The sequence below is a fragment of the Aedes albopictus genome, chromosome 2 (assembly GCF_035046485.1).
Source record: "Aedes albopictus strain Foshan chromosome 2, AalbF5, whole genome shotgun sequence".
NCBI lineage: Eukaryota > Metazoa > Arthropoda > Insecta > Diptera > Culicidae > Aedes > Aedes albopictus.
This window is the reverse complement of record NC_085137.1, coordinates 366,438,669-366,454,869: the sequence shown is the minus strand read 5'-3', so window position 1 is coordinate 366,454,869 and position 16,201 is coordinate 366,438,669.

Genomic DNA, 16,201 nt, shown 5'->3' with positions numbered 1-16,201 from the left:
CCCACTAGAAACTACCGGTTGTGTCCTGGTGGAAGGGGTCGAATATAAAAGTACACCAAACCCATGCATAAGTAACCTGATGAACAATTAGTCAGAAAATCGCCTCAGGGAGATCTGGTAGTGTCCCGAAACTGGTTATGGTGTCCCGTCAGAAGTGGTAAAATGTAGAAGCAAACCATACCATGAATAGCAGCTTGTTTGATAGTCCGATGAACGATCAACAAGAGAATATTCTCAGAAAGTGGTCAAATGTTAAAATGTAGATGTTAATTGACGTATTTACCCTTTAATTGCTTGAAAACATATTCCGATGCCTAATGGCTTGCAATCATAAAAAAAACAAAATCGCATATATTGCCCTATAAATTGAGGTATAGCTCAAAATTGTGATGTGCTGGAGCAAATCTGAGCCCGAGTTCGGATTCAGCAGCTCAAAATCTGTCGGAGACACATAAGTTTGCTCTTGAGACCAATAGTTAATTTTTGTTTCGCTGTGCTATCAGCCCCGTGTGAACACTTTGGTGTGGGGCTCAACGAAGGAGTTGAAAAAATAGGTCTAAGACGTCGGTCCATTGGATCACTACGGACGCACAACACTGAAATTAGTAAGTAATTAATGTATTTTAACTTCCATCAACGTCGCAATAAACAGATCACTGCAATTTCCTTCGAATTATTTAGCAAATCTACCTCGACCCTGTCAAGTCCGTGCGTGAGGCCCAAACGGGTATAGAAAAATAGTTTCCGGAAATGATAAACCATTTATTTCTACCGGTCAGTTTGTCGCTAGAGGTTAGTTAAACCCTCACTTTTGGGGCTTTTAGTTCTGTCGTAAGTGCGTTAGATTCCTATCAAGCTTACCGTTTTTTAGACAATAACATGAATGGCCTATCAATTTCGAGGTCAGTTTTGTACAGTAAGCTTAGCTTTTCAATAGTCACAATATGTGGGTGCGGGCTGTTCTAGTTGTAGCGGTGAGAGAAAGAAAAAATGTTATGCGTTCCGTTTGGTTGCCTTGCTTGACGTAATTCAATTATGGCGTTAAATAAATTGCGTGCCCATTCACTCTACTAAATGGTGCGTTTCTCAGAATTGCAAGGTTACCAGATGTACCAGATGAATCGTATTGCATAAATTTCTGAACTTCAGATATCACATCTATGCAAGGCTAATAAAATTAAATAAAACCAATCCTGGTCACCTGTTCCTGAAACGCTGCCAACCCTATACTAGTAATATCAAACGCCACAGTTGTGTCACTCGAAGAAACCCGGCTCTTTGAAACATGCGTAAATTATGTAAATTCACGCAAGTAGGAAGCTCGCTTACTTTTCCTCGAACCTCACTGCGTCCACGATATCCGTAATTAGACAATAGGCAATCCCTCAACTCGGAACACGTGAATAGGCCCACAAAAAAAGCCTATCACCGTCATCGGAGTCTTCGTTGGTTAACCGCGTTGAAAAATGTGATAAACTCACCCGCCACCTTTCAACCTCTTCGTCCATCCATTACAGACGGGGGTACGCAGACTGCGTGTCTGCTGGTTTGTTTCGTGGTAAAATCGCACAAAAGATACAAATTAGAAACGACTGTGTCCAAACCGGCCAACAGTGCAGCAGCAGCAGCGGTTGCGGTCAGCTTAAAGGACTCCCAACCGCGAGAGCGAAAGAACCTCAGCCGCCACCGCCGCACGCCAGCTGACCGCAAGCCGGCGGCTGCGCCGTTTCTCCTTGGTGCGTTTCATTGCGTTTGAAAAAGTGGAAATGGAAGCAATTTATTAGATCGCACATTTGAGGAAATTTTTCATTTTCTCTTCTCTTCGGTCGGCACCCGTGGCTTCTAATGGGACTAATTTGCGGGAATTAAGTGACTTTAGGCGGGTGCGTCCATTGAATAGCATGCAGTAAGAGCAAATGGAAATATAGACTGACTATCTAATACAGCGATTTCGTCGACTGAAGGTCCCTTGCGTCATCAGATTGAGTTCAGTTAGCCTTTCACAAAAAATCTTTAAAGCACTTTCAGCTCTTCTACTGGAAGAATCAGCGTAAAGTACAAAATGAATTTCATTTGCTTTTGAAAGCTACGTACACTGGAACCACTATTTAGGTAAATAAGTCAGGACTTCCCAAATAGAACTTTTACCTGAATGGATTTAGTATATAAATATGGATCCAGTATACAATACAGGTCGGACTCGATTATCCGGAGTCGAGTACTGATGCTTCTCAAACACATATCTGGACAACGGAATGTTCTTTAAAGCTGAAATTTTGACATATTGTCAAACCAACTTTGAATAGTAATCAGTCAAAATTTTAACTTTTTACAGCATTCCGTTTTGGAGATATATTTTTGGAAAGCACCAGAACCCGACTCCGGATAATCGAGTCCGACCTGTATATGGACTATTCTACATTGATTTCAAAATTGCAAAGAAGGTTATAACGTAGGACGAGTGGTTAGGAGATTTGACCCTTTAAAGTTGGGGTACGGTCGGTTCAGCAAAGGTCGTCAAAAACGAAGCACTTGCTGGCAGGCGGAACCACGGACGACAGGGCATACCTAGGCAGCAGTGTTACGATAGACGAGGACACTTTCCGGATGGTGGAGGACTGCGGCTACCTCCGTTCCTTATTAACGACAGACAACAGCATCAATGAAAGGTGGGTCTACCATTAGCTCCACAAATATATGCAGTCTTTTTACCACCAAATGTACCATGAACAAAACGCTGATAAGACCGGTGGTTCTCTACGGGCACGAGACTTCGGGTATGCTTGAGGCCGAAATGCAAGCGCTCGAAGACGCATTATGGCAGGAAATCGAGCTTACTTTGGAATCCACAGAACTCTACGATCGAACAAGGTTCATCGCCGGCGCCGCACGAAGTTAACGGTAAACAAAACGCTGATTAGATCGGTAGTTCTCAATGGGCAAGAAATATGGACTAGGCTCAGTGTACCACTAGCTATGGCTATAGTACCTCAAATTCGCCATAGTTAATTTTCAACCACTTTGCACCGTTAGAGGTTCAATAAGAATTTAAATAAGAAAAAAATTGTGAATAAAAGATCACGTTCACAAAAGATGATTGCACTCATTCAAACTACACAATTAGCTCAAAATATGATAAAAATAAATCATTTTCCTTAAAATTTCGGCTTCATTGCACCCTATTTCGCCATAGTGTACCAGTTATGGCTAATCCCATAAGGAATGCATGTAAATAGTGCGAAGTGGAACCAAAATAAGAAAATGTGTCCTTAACTGGTACAGGGTTAGGGTTCCTATCATTGGCACACGCTATAATAAATACTAAAAGTAGTTTTGGCTCCGATTCTATATTTTTCCTGTAAAGTATGTAAACTAATCAATCATTTGTTATACCGACGACATTCGTCGGTCTTCTTCTTATTTTTGTAGATATAGTTTTCCTTAGGTAGTGTGATAACTGGTACACGCGCCTTATGTGTGCGGAGGACCAACGTACCCTTGGAGTTTTCGAACGGGAGGTGTTGTGTTTGTCCAAACACCAAGCCCGTGCACAAGGGGGGTTTGGGTGTTAAACCACTTGGCACCACTTACGTGCACGGGCCTGCCAAACACCATTCCCCTAAACGAAACGGATGGTACGGTTGTCTCCGTTTCTTCCTTCATTCAAACCGAAAAGGGGGTCATCCATTTAGTACGTCACTCTAAAAAATGGGAATTTTAACCCCCACCCCCTCCTTTCGTACGGGTTTTTCCTATACTTTACACATTGCTTGTCACATTTTTTAGAAGACCCCACCCCCGCAAATGATTTCACCAAGGATTCCTCTAAAGATTTCTCTTAGAATCCCTTCAAAATGCATCCTTGTCCTTTGTTAATTCCTCCAGCAAATTCTGTAGGATTGTTTCATAAATTTTCCCGGGAATTTCCATTGGCGGTTTCTCAGAAGTTTTCAAGAAATTTCTCACAAGATTCAATTCGAAACTAATTCAAGGGTTTCCTTAGAACTTTCTTCAGAAAATAATCCTGGGATTCTTCAAGGGATTCTTAAGGAAACTCATACAAGGATTGCTGCATGAGATCATGCTTGAGTTCTTTCGTGTTTTTCTTTAAACATTTATGAAGGAATTCCTCGCGTGAAATATTGCCAATTTTTTCCAGGAGATTTTCTCCGAATACTTACTCTTCTAGAAATGTTCAAAGAAATGATTCTAAGATTTTTTCCAGAAAATGGTTCATAAAGATTCGGAGATTCTTTTAGAAATTCCTGAAGTTGCTTCCGGTATTCTCTAGCATTGCTTTGAATTTATTTGGACTTTCATGCAGGATTTTTTTCAGAATAGTTTTTCCAAAGATTCTCTTATCAATTTCTGCAGAAATTACTCTAGAATCTATTTATTATCATTATTCAAGAAATTGATTCAGATCATTTTCTGTGGGTACTTAAAGAGGGTTCTCTAGTTTTAAGATTGCTTCAAAAATGTATTTTTTTTATTTCTTCAGAGGTTTTATTGAAAAAAAATCCTCCAGGATTTATATTATTTTTCTGCAGGATTTCATTCGGAAAATTCTCTAGGTAATTTTGTGTTCAAATCCCTTTAGATATTGAATAAGATCTTTTTTGAAAATTCCTTGAGAGATATCTACAGCAGGGGTTCTCAAACTTTTTCAGCTTGCGACCCACTTTTGATTGTAATAGAATTTGGCGACCCACTTAAAAATAAATTTGAAAAATTTAGTTTTTTTTAATAATACAGATACAGTACTCTTTTTTTAGTTAAAATTAAGATTTTTGTGTCCAAATGATCAGTTGCTAGAACTTTATTTACAAATTTAACTAATCTGGCATCATGGAACACTACAGAACTTTACTGATTGACATATTCTATCACACATTTTAGATATTAAGAAAACATGAAATTAATACAAAATCTTTGGAAACATAGAGGAAATTCATTTCTGCAGAAGCATAAATTTACTTTCAAACTAAATGAAATCCAATAATTCATTTTGTATTATGTTTTCTCTTGCGTAAATTTTAAGATGCATCGAAAAAATTGGGCTGAAAATGTCGGGTATTTCACTTCTATTTTTTTTTACAATCTCTTATTTAGTTATTTTGAATTCTGTCAAAGTTCAGTTTACCGAATTATACCAAAGTTAAGCTTTATCAAAGTTCGGTAAAAATTAACAAAAAAAAAAAAAATAGGTGGAGATAACCAAACGTTGGGTGAGATCTTGTCAAAATTTGGTAATTCTAACGACAAAACTTGGCATGTAAACCCAACTGAAAATGCAAACTGCAAACAAAAACTTGAACCCATTTTTTAGAAGTCAAAGAAAATTTTAAATTCTACCAAAATTTTAAACTTGGAAATTTATTGTCCCAGAACCGATTTTAGATCGCAGACAGTATATTCAACATTCAAAATATGTTCTCCGAACTAAAAAAATGAATAGGTTTAAAGTGCAACCTAAATTTGGAAAATAATTATGTCAGTTTTCCAAGAGAGTGTTTGCGAAATTCAAAAATGACCAACAATATCATCTGAGATAAATAAATGAAACATTTATTGCAATATCGCTTAAGATTTCGCGACCCACCAAAATCCAGCCGGCGACCCACCAGTGGGTCGCGACCTATAGTTTGAGAAACGCTGATCTACAGGAGTTCTTCTAATGATTCCTTCACAGCATTCTCTGAGGATCCCTCAAAAATTTATCGAGGGAAGAAAAGTGAAACTCCACCAGTACCTTTGATTGCGATTTACTGGAGAATTTACTGGAGCATTTTCCTTGGAACTACTTGAAGTGTTCTTCCATAAGCCTGAGTATTATCAATGGTTTTCATCTAGGAATTGCACAACAGATAACTTCAGAAATTTCTTCAGGATTTTTTCTTTAGAAATCCCTATAAAAAAAATCAAGAATTTCTTCTAGGAGTTTCCAGAGGTATTTCCAGGAGTGTTTAAGGGATTTCTTGACAAAAAAATTAAGGGATTTCTTGAAACGATTTTCCAAGGAGTTTTTAGAAATTCTTCCAAAAAATGTTGAGTAATTTTTAGGCGATTCTGGAAGAGTTTTTGAAACTTTCCTTGGAGAAATATTTGAACAAATACTGCAGTGATAAAGACATCCGAGAAAGTATTTTTGATTAATCAGGAAAATACTTGAAAAACACTAACTATTTTTTTGCAGAAATCACTGAAGGGATTTCACGATTTTTTTTTTTTTTGAGAATCGCTGGGAAGAATATCCGAAGCAATTCCTGTAGGATTTGAATAAAAGTTTTTATGAGAATACCTAAAAAACTTTATGAAATAAGTTTGTGAGAAACCCCTTGCTACATTTTCTGAAAAAAATCCCTTAAACTTTGAGGAAGTCTCGGGAGATAAGAATATCTCTCAAAGGAATTTCAGACGAAACTCCAGCTGGATTTTCTGAAAGAAACCCTGAAGCAATTTCTTACGAAATCTTTATTAGAATCCCTTTGGCCTTTAGAAATAATCTTAGGAAGCACTTTTGAATGAACCTCTGATGCTATATTCAAGTAAACCCCAGGGAAATTTCTGCAGGAATCTCAGGAGGAATTTCTTAAGAACTGCCAGGAGAAACTGCTCGGGAAACCCTTGATGGAATTCCTATAAAAAAATATTAAGGAATTTATAGGAAAATTCATAAGGAAACCATTTTATAAAATTATTGGAAGATATTCTACAAGTATTCTTGGAGAAATATGTGGAAAAGTTTCAGAAAAAAAAATCCTGAATGCCTTGAGAAACGCATAGATATGCAGCTGCAAAGATCCCTAGAAAAAAATCGTGTGATATTTCCAAAACAATTTACATAGAAATTTTTAGGAAATATTTTTTATTCAAATTGTGAAAAAACCCGTGGAGAAATTATTGGACTTATCGTTAGAGGAAATGCCGGATAAATATCTAAGGTAATACGTGGAAGATTATTGGGAGAAAATCTCAAATGAAATTTCTGTATGAAATCTCTGGGGATCTACTGTGTGAATCAATAAAAGTAATAAAGCAAGAAACTCTGGATGAATTACTGCAAGATTTTCTAAATGAGCCCTTGAAAATTTTGTTGAACTCATCCATACGGGAATTCTCAATGGAATCCCCAGAGCATTCCCTTTCTGAATAAATACCTGAACGAATTTCTGAATGGAATATCTGGATAATCTTCTAAAAAAAAACACGGGAAGAATGTATAATCTTAAAAATAATTTTTAAAGCATGTAGAATATTTTCAAGACATCCCTGCAGAAATTTCCGATGAATTTTTCAAACAAATCCCTTGAAGAATTTCTGAAGTAATTCCGGGTACAGTTTTTAAGGAAAATCCTTATAAATCAACCTGCTAATATTTTTGGAGGAATTTTTGGAGAAAATACACCGATTCATTCTGGAAAGAAGTCATAAAAGATTTCCTTGGACTTGAAATCCTTGGAAAAATTAATGGACCAATCTTATAAGAAATTTTTGAGGGATATTTTCTAAAAGAATCCCTGGAAGAATATCTGAAGGAATCTGCGGAAGTTTTTTTTTCTAAAGAAATCATCGATATCATAAAATGAGATTTTAGAAAATTTGGGCACCCATTTCAAAAAATTGCTTAGGTTATAACTTTTTTGTTACCTCACCAAAACGTTTGAAAATTTCACTCGATATTCTTAACATAGTATCAATTAAGTGGTGAAAATTTGATCGAAATCGGTTCAGTACTTTTTCTAGTAAATATCCAAAGCTCAAATCGCTTTAAGGTAAATTTTAGGTACTTTTTGACTATTTTTAGTTCCGCGTGCACTATTTTGACTGTAGAACTGGTAACACTGTCCCGATTTTTATAAAACTTTGACAGTGTAAAATTGTTGTAATAAACTGTTTACAGTGAAAATTTCAGCCATTTTTGTTGAGTACTTTCAAATCAAAAACCACATCTGCTTATTATGACATAGTGCGACATATACCCGAGCAGAAGGGAATAGCAACAGCATAATACAATGTGTTATTTTGGAAAAATAACTGAGTAACGGAAAGAGTTATTTTCATGTTATTTACATAACATATTCTGTTCTAAACTTGTCTGTCATAAGCGGCAAAATAACAAAAATTATAACAAAAAAATGTTCCTGGAAGACCTGTTTAATAACATGTTTTGTAAGTTTCAATAACAACTTAATAACAGCGATTTTTTTAAATATTGCAATAACAAATTTTGATATGAATAAGTTATTGATAACAATCTGAAAACAAAATTTGCTTTTTTTTGTGTTGCGAATAGGAACTCCTCCATAGTCCCATATGAATTCAATGGGATACGCAACAATAGCATCTATTGTTAAATGTTTCATTCATAATTGGGACGCTATTATTGTCGCAAGCGATTTATTATCGAAAACAGAGAGAAACAATAGTTTTCGTTTATTTTCCAAAAAACTTAAGATGAAAAACTACCGACGTTTAGAAGCCCTTTATTAGGTGGTTCATTGTTTATAAGATTAATTTACATTATAACCTCATTGATTGACACATTTATCCAAGTGAATCTAAGTGGGATCGATGCAGTGAAATCAATATACACTGTGGTGCATAATTGATCGGACAAACGCCGATTTTCATACAAAATGGCCAAGTTTGAGATGCTGTAACTATGGTTTGCTTTGGTGGATTGAGCTCAATTTATGACACGGAACTACAAATATGATGAATTTTGTGTATACAAAGTATAAAATGTTTTCGTTCACAGGTCTGGGCGTGGCAAGGCGTTGAAAATATTGCAAAAGTGATCGGACAGCGGTACCCCTTTGATTTACACGCGTGCCGCTGTCCGATCACTTTTGCAATATTTTCAACGCCTTGCCACACCCAGACCTGTGAACGAAAACATTTTATACTTTGTATACACAAAATTCAGCATATTTGTAGTTCCTTGTCAAAAATTGAGCTCAATCCACCAAAGCAAACCATAGTTACAGCATCTCAAACTTGGCCATTTTGTATGAAAATCGGCGTTTGTCCGATCAATTATGCACCACAGTGTAAATAAAATGTCTAAAAATAATAATCAATAGAGTTCTTCTTCTTGATGACTTATTTTTTTACATTTTTGTCGAAAAAGTGTTGTTCGTCCTTGAATTCCACCAGTTGATCCAAAATGTTTCATAAAATGGCTAACACTCTATTACACTCTCTATATTCATATTCATACTTAACTAAAATTGGGACAAAAAAACAGGTATACTTTTCAAAGTGCTTATAAAACAAAAGGATGATAAGTTGGCTCTGTCACAGTTTAAACGTAATGTCAGAAAGAAGAGGAACTGATGACAAAATAATATTTTCTCTTACAGTTCCTCACGAAACGATGTGAACAACGAAAATCTCGAATGGTGTAGTTTTTTTTGCAAAGCTAGATATGTTGTAATATTAATGATCAAATGTTTGTACAGTCTCAATGACACAATAATAACTGAACTTGTGCTACAACAAAACATGTTATTGAAATGTAATTCAAAGAAAATATACCAAGAGCACGATCATAACAAAATAAGATTGCATAACAGAACATGTTATGGAACGGTGATGACTTAATAAGTTAATAATAACAAACCGAGATATAAAACCAGCTTTTGTGATTCAATTGTTATTATTTTGATATTTTCCTCTGCTCGGGTATGGCTATAACTATTCAACGGTATGATCAAATTGAACGAAACTTTGACAAATTACTTCTATTATTATTATTATTAAGTTTTATTTGCGACACTTTACACTGTGGGTGCATTCGTGTCGATAATAAAGATCAAATCAAAACATTACAATATGGTACAATTTCAACAACTTATTTTTTTCTCGATCTGGTATGATAAATCTTCCACTCTAATTCAGCATTCTGTCCTTCCTCATTGCAGGATCGTTTTGCTAAGTTCTCTTCTTTTCTTCCATTGTCCGTTTCAGTCGACAACCGTCTCTTCGTAGTCTCAGGCTCCACTTCAGTTTCAACGGTCTCTGTGTCTTTTGCGTTATACTCGTCGGTATCGGTGCGCCGAATATCGTCATCGTCGCCGTCGTCGTCGTTGTTGGTGTCGTTATCATCGTCACTTTTGCCGGTGAGAGTCGAAGCCGGTGGGTGATCAACAGCTGTGTATTGTTTATCACCGATGCTCTTTTGCTCTTTAGCAGAGCTTGATAGTTGTGTTGGCTGGAGCGATGTGTGTTTGTTTGTTTTCGGATAGGTTACGTAGGTAGGTTCGTCGTTGACCACAATACGAGACGGCAGCGTCTTCTCCAGTTTCATTCGCACAACTCTGACGCCGTTTGGAATTCCCGGGAAAAAGTTCTTCCATACTTCATTTTCGATGGAGATTACTTTGCCATACTGTTGTTATTGAAATGTAATTCAAAGAAAATATACCAAGAGCACGATCATAACAAAATAAGATTGCATAACAGAACATTTTATGGAACGGTGATGACTTAATAAGTTAATAATAACAAACCGAGATATAAAAACAGCTTTTGTGATTCCGTTGTTATTATTTTGATATTTTCCTCTGCTCGGGTATGGCTATAACTATTCAACGGTATGATCAAATTGAACGAAACTTTGACAAATTACTTCTGCATATATACTTTACGTACATAAAAATTTTCATTGAAATCAGTTCAGTATTTTTGGCGCCAGAGTTGAAACGGCAAAAAGTGATATTTTCCGAAATGTTTGTTTGCACAAGATTCTCAAGTGGCAATTCCCTTCTTTCAACGATATCTTCACAAGTGCTCAACCGATTTTAATGAAAATGTTATGGTATTAGCTACACATAATATACTATTCATGGTAAAAAAATAGCTATTTTGGCAAACGCAATGAAAAGTTATACAATATTTTCTTCGTGCCAATTTCATCGTGGATACCCTTTATGTTCTAAAAAACTTTCAAAATAAATTTATGAAAGCTTTCCGGAAGGAATTCCTGAAGTGATGATGATGTACCTGGGCTTGTTAGAGGAATATCTGTAAATAAAAAGAAAATCGTGTTAAGTACTGTTCCTTTGAATTCCACTAAGAATTTGCATCCTTTGACAGATACGTATTTCGACCTCATCTGTAAGGTCGTCGTCTTCAGTGTCTTGTTCAGTTGAGTCAAGTACAAGACACAGAAGACGACCTTACAGTTGAGGTCGAAATACGTATCTGTCAAAGGATGCAAACTCTTAGTGGAATTCAAAGGAACAGTACTTAACACGATTTTCTATTTATTAATATTCCTGAAGTGTTTTCTATTGAAATCCATGCATCCATGCATTAATTTCTGGGAGAAAACCATAAGTAACCTTAGAACCTATGGATGCATTCCTGAAGGATTTCTCATAGAAATCTCCGAAGGTATTCATGGCAGAATTTCTTAAAAATTAATTGGATGTGTTTTTGAAGCAATCGCTGGAGGAATTTCTGAAAACATATCTGGAGGATTTTGACGAATTTCTGAAGATATCCAAACTAAAGAAACCCCTGGAGAAAATTTCTGAGTGATTCTCAGGAATTTCAGGATGCATTTGTGGAACAATTCTTGAATAAATATCTTAAAATATGACTGAAAAATGAATGCTGCATACCTAGAAAAAATCATGCAATTTTAGGTGTCCTGAACCTGACATATTCGAGCATCTGCGAAGGCACAAATTGAATGGTCAAAACATGTAAATTTACATCTTTGAGGACACCAGTAGAGTATCATCTACGTGCGGTCAATCAAGTTCCCAAGCTCAAGCTTAGTACTTGAGCAAAATGAACAATAAAGTCAATGATTAGCAAGCACAAACTGTTTTTGTGAGGGCTCCTAAATTGGGTTCTTTAGCGTTGTTGAGATAATTCCATATTCTGAATCTGCATGCAAAACTGAGCCGAAATCCAAATTTTCATGAATTTTGGTGCCCGGGAACCTGTTTAAAAATCAATTTGAAGTTTGTATGGGAGCGATTTGTCGAATCACCCCTCGTCGCATTTTGTACTGGGTGTAGCTGTCAAACAGTTACCCAGCTGTCAAAAGGTGATTTAAAAAAATCTCTTTGAAATTGATTTTAGGTACCAAAATAACGTTCTAAAAATCTGCAAAAAATCACAGTGGCTCAGAAAAAGGTGCTCATTCGTATAAAATCAAAAAATCGATACATTTTTCTTAATTTTAAAACCCAATTGTTGCGTATTGTTTTCATCTGTTAGTATTTGTTTCAAAGATAGCTTGTTTTTGCTATATTTGCAAGAGCGCTCATACTGGGAGCTAAAAAAATGTTTGTTTGATCCCAAGAGCTGGTTACTCAGTGGAGTAACCTCGATGATACCAATGGAGATGGATCGATCAAATAGAGGACGATCTTCGGTCCCTTCGCAGAGTGCATGACTGGAGACACATAACCATGGATCGAGTCGAATTGAGACGAATCCTACGTACAGCAGAGGACACTCGGGCCTTAGTCTGGCCGGAACTTACCTTACCTTGATTTAAATAAATTTATTTTATTTGGTTCCGGGTCTTTTGGCCGAACGCCATTTGGCCGAATGCCGTTTGGCCTAAAAAGGATGATGAACTTATGTGATCTTGCCATTGTTTCCTATATCAGTATAACTCGAAAGAACAGCCTTTGATTCAAAGAAGGAAAAGTCTCTGACAAAAATATTCCCAGTTTCAACGCTAACTAATCCCTTGATGGTTAATTTTGAAAGAATACCCTATGACCAAAAGATGGAAATATTTCTGATGATCATATTGGCAGCTAGAATGTTATCCAGAGTATGCCCACGCCTCCAAATCCTTTTGATAACAATTCGGCCAAACGGCGTTCGGCCAAACGGCATTCGGCCAAACGGCATTCGGCCAAACGGCCGGTCACCTTTTTTTATGGGTTTTCAGTTGGAGCTGCGTGACAGCTTGTTTGTCAAGGCTGAACCCGTTATTCAAATTCCATCTCTACAAAGACCAATGTTTAGACGGAGTAGGCTATGTTGCCCAATTTAACACTAGTTTTCACATTGTGTCTAAGTAGTTTTAATAAAAATTTGCATTTCCCTCCCATAGATGTATTAGCTATTGGTCATGTGAAATCTATGAAACTATTATCGAAAAATAAAAATTAACCGCGGAACCTGAAGCACCAGAAATGTTTGAATCTAATAGCAAATTACTTCTTGGAAATAACATGATACAAAATGCTGTCTGTTGACAACTGTCTTTATGCTACTTCCATGAAATATTATGTAAAATGTTTAATCGAATCAATTACGGTCAAATTCCAATTGAAGATAACCACCGTTGCTGCGATAACACCTATGTTGGTAGCCACCCACAGCATTGGCGCCATCCCCAATGATAGACACTAGTTTTGAACATGTCATGGGCTTCCAATGATACGAGATACAAAAACAACATGTATAAATTATGATACCCGAGGGGGTTTCGGCGTTTTTAAAAAACTACGACTGCGCCACTTCAGTTTCAGCTGAAGACTCTTTATTCTGTGTTTTGTGTTTGGTTTTTATAAACGCTAACATTTCCCGATCGATCATGATTATTTCTGATCTAACCTACTAACCTAAACTTGAACTTGAAAATATGTTGCGCCACAGCTATGACGATGATTCTACGTCGTATGATGTGCGTGCGGGTGGATGTTTATGTTTGGTGCGATTCGGCTGCAATGGTGCTCCGGCGAATGGATGTTTATGTTGACTCATGATGATTGCGTCTCAGGCTTGGATAGCGAAAGTGGCTTATTGACGAATATCGGCATGATCGGTGGTAACGGTTTAATTGTGGTCAGTGGAAACGGGTTGCTCGTAACTTATATATTAAAACGCAACCAAACCGTTCAACTGTACCACGTTACCTAGGAATGTCAACCTAGTCATACACAAGTAACGTCGTTCAGCTTATAAGAAACAAACAGTTTTTGTCCAAAATGTCACGTCGAACGCATTGACGTCAACAATGCGTTTAAGTATTGTTCGCACGTTAGCTTCGAATCTATTAGCACTATTAAGTGTTGCAACTTTCCTTCCTACTACTCGGTTGATTTCACTAAATTTATTTAACAAGAATAAGACAAGATATCATTTTAGTTTTAAAAAGAGCAAATCAATTTTGATGAAAAAGCTGTCACAAAACCTTTAATTTTTCTACAAGGATTTGTACCAATTATCAAAACCTTTTCATAACCAACCGACTTGGAACTATTGCTTGGGTATATAATCTATTGAGCCCCGGCGGTCCCTCCGTGTTTATCGAGCATGTCTGATGTATATGCCAAACATATGATCAGCCATACTCCATCTGCAGCAGCCGGTTCATGATGAACCGTTAGAGGCGCATTAGAGTATTAAAAGGGTGATATGTTTCACTAAAGAACACTACATTACAATAATCAAAATGAAACACCTTCACTTTAATACTGTCAAACCCTGCGAACTTGGCCAGGGATTCAAATAAACTTAATTGTAATGGAAATACATGAAAATTAGTGTTTTCAATCTATGGTTTTGATCCACGTATGCTTTTTGCTTAACCCGTAGGCTACGGGGCTTACAACAAAATTTCAAACCGCTGCCAAAGACGCAAACATCAATATTTTTCAATAAAATTTTGAGATTCACTTCACTATTAGTTGTAGTTTCAGTTATGCTGGGAGCCACAAAAATTGAAGCCACGAGGACAGTTTTATTCCGGTAGACGTCTGGGTCAGGAGGGGTAAAAATTGCATAACCTTCCTTTTAGCAAGGCCCCATTAGTTGGAATTCAAATGAATTCATCTGAAAAGCTGTTAAATCTATGTATTATTGTATATTACGTCAGGCCTGGAGTGGGGGTTAAAAAGATTATCGGTGATGTAGAACTTTTTCCAGGCCTCCAAAATATTTTCAATTTTGAGTCTAATTTCTATGCGCTTGTAAAAGATTTTGAGGCATGAAAGAAGTAGATTTTTCTGTCCCAAGTTAGGTCTTAAGTATATTGAATAGAACTATAAGTAAAATTTGATGGTAACATATTGTTTTCGTTAAAAAAAATCATGTTTTTCACGAAAGTAATACAATTTTACAAGAAATTGCCTACCTTTAGGCGATAAATGCGGTACCGTAAAATGGGGTAACTTTGATAGTTTTTCAGCAAATTTTCTCAATATTTTTCCATGTGACAGTATTTCCTCTAGTTTTATATTTTTAAAACAAGTACTGGGGTATCAGTTATCAATTGCAATTGAAAGATCCGGTCTTTTGAAATATTTTGGGTAACTTTTAATTTTTCATATGCGTTGCGTTGCGTTGCGTTGCGTTGCGTGGTAACGGAGTAATTCGTAGATTGCATACTGAAAGTTGTCATGTTATATCTTTAATACTCTTATTCTAATTGCTTATGGAATGCTATTTGGGAAGGAACAGCTATCCAATCAGAGGTTGAAGTAAAAAAGACATGAGAACTTCCATTGCCGGCCACGCCCATCTTCTCCGTTACGAGGATAGGAAAGGATGTGATGATATGACGCCTACTTTAGGTGAGGTCAGCGACTCACCGACACTCCCATAGGTGTCAAGGAGTTGGATATTTGGAATGGGGTAATTTGGGAACCACTATAAGCGAGTGATGCGACAAGATTCAGATTGTGTAAGTGTATTTGAGTAAATCATGTAGATGTGTTACAGTGAGTGAAAGTGTTTTAGTATATTTAAGCACCAACGTTGGGAGTGACATAGCTAAGAAATTTTGTCACTCCATGGGCCTTTTTGATTCCGGGATGGGGCACAGGTATTTACACTGTGTCCTGGCTAACAAGCCTAGGCTTAACCGCCATTGATCGGTCTCTGAAACGATAAGAAACACGTTATGTGGATGGGAAGGGATCTTGGAAGGGATAGTAGGGAAGGGATAACTATTTATCGAGATGCCAGCGACTCACCGACGCCCTCGAAAAAATAGTAAGGAAATAGGATTTTGGTACAGGAAAAGTCAGGAATTAAGTATGATCAGTACATTTAATTAAGACACATAAACATGATTATAATCTATTAATATAACCATACTTTCAATTGTTAAGGAAAAACAAAAATGTAAATGCAAATATATTAGTTTATATAGGTTGCCGAATTCATGTATAAACAGGTAGCGGTTCTTGTAGCAGTAGAGTTCGCAGATGTTACA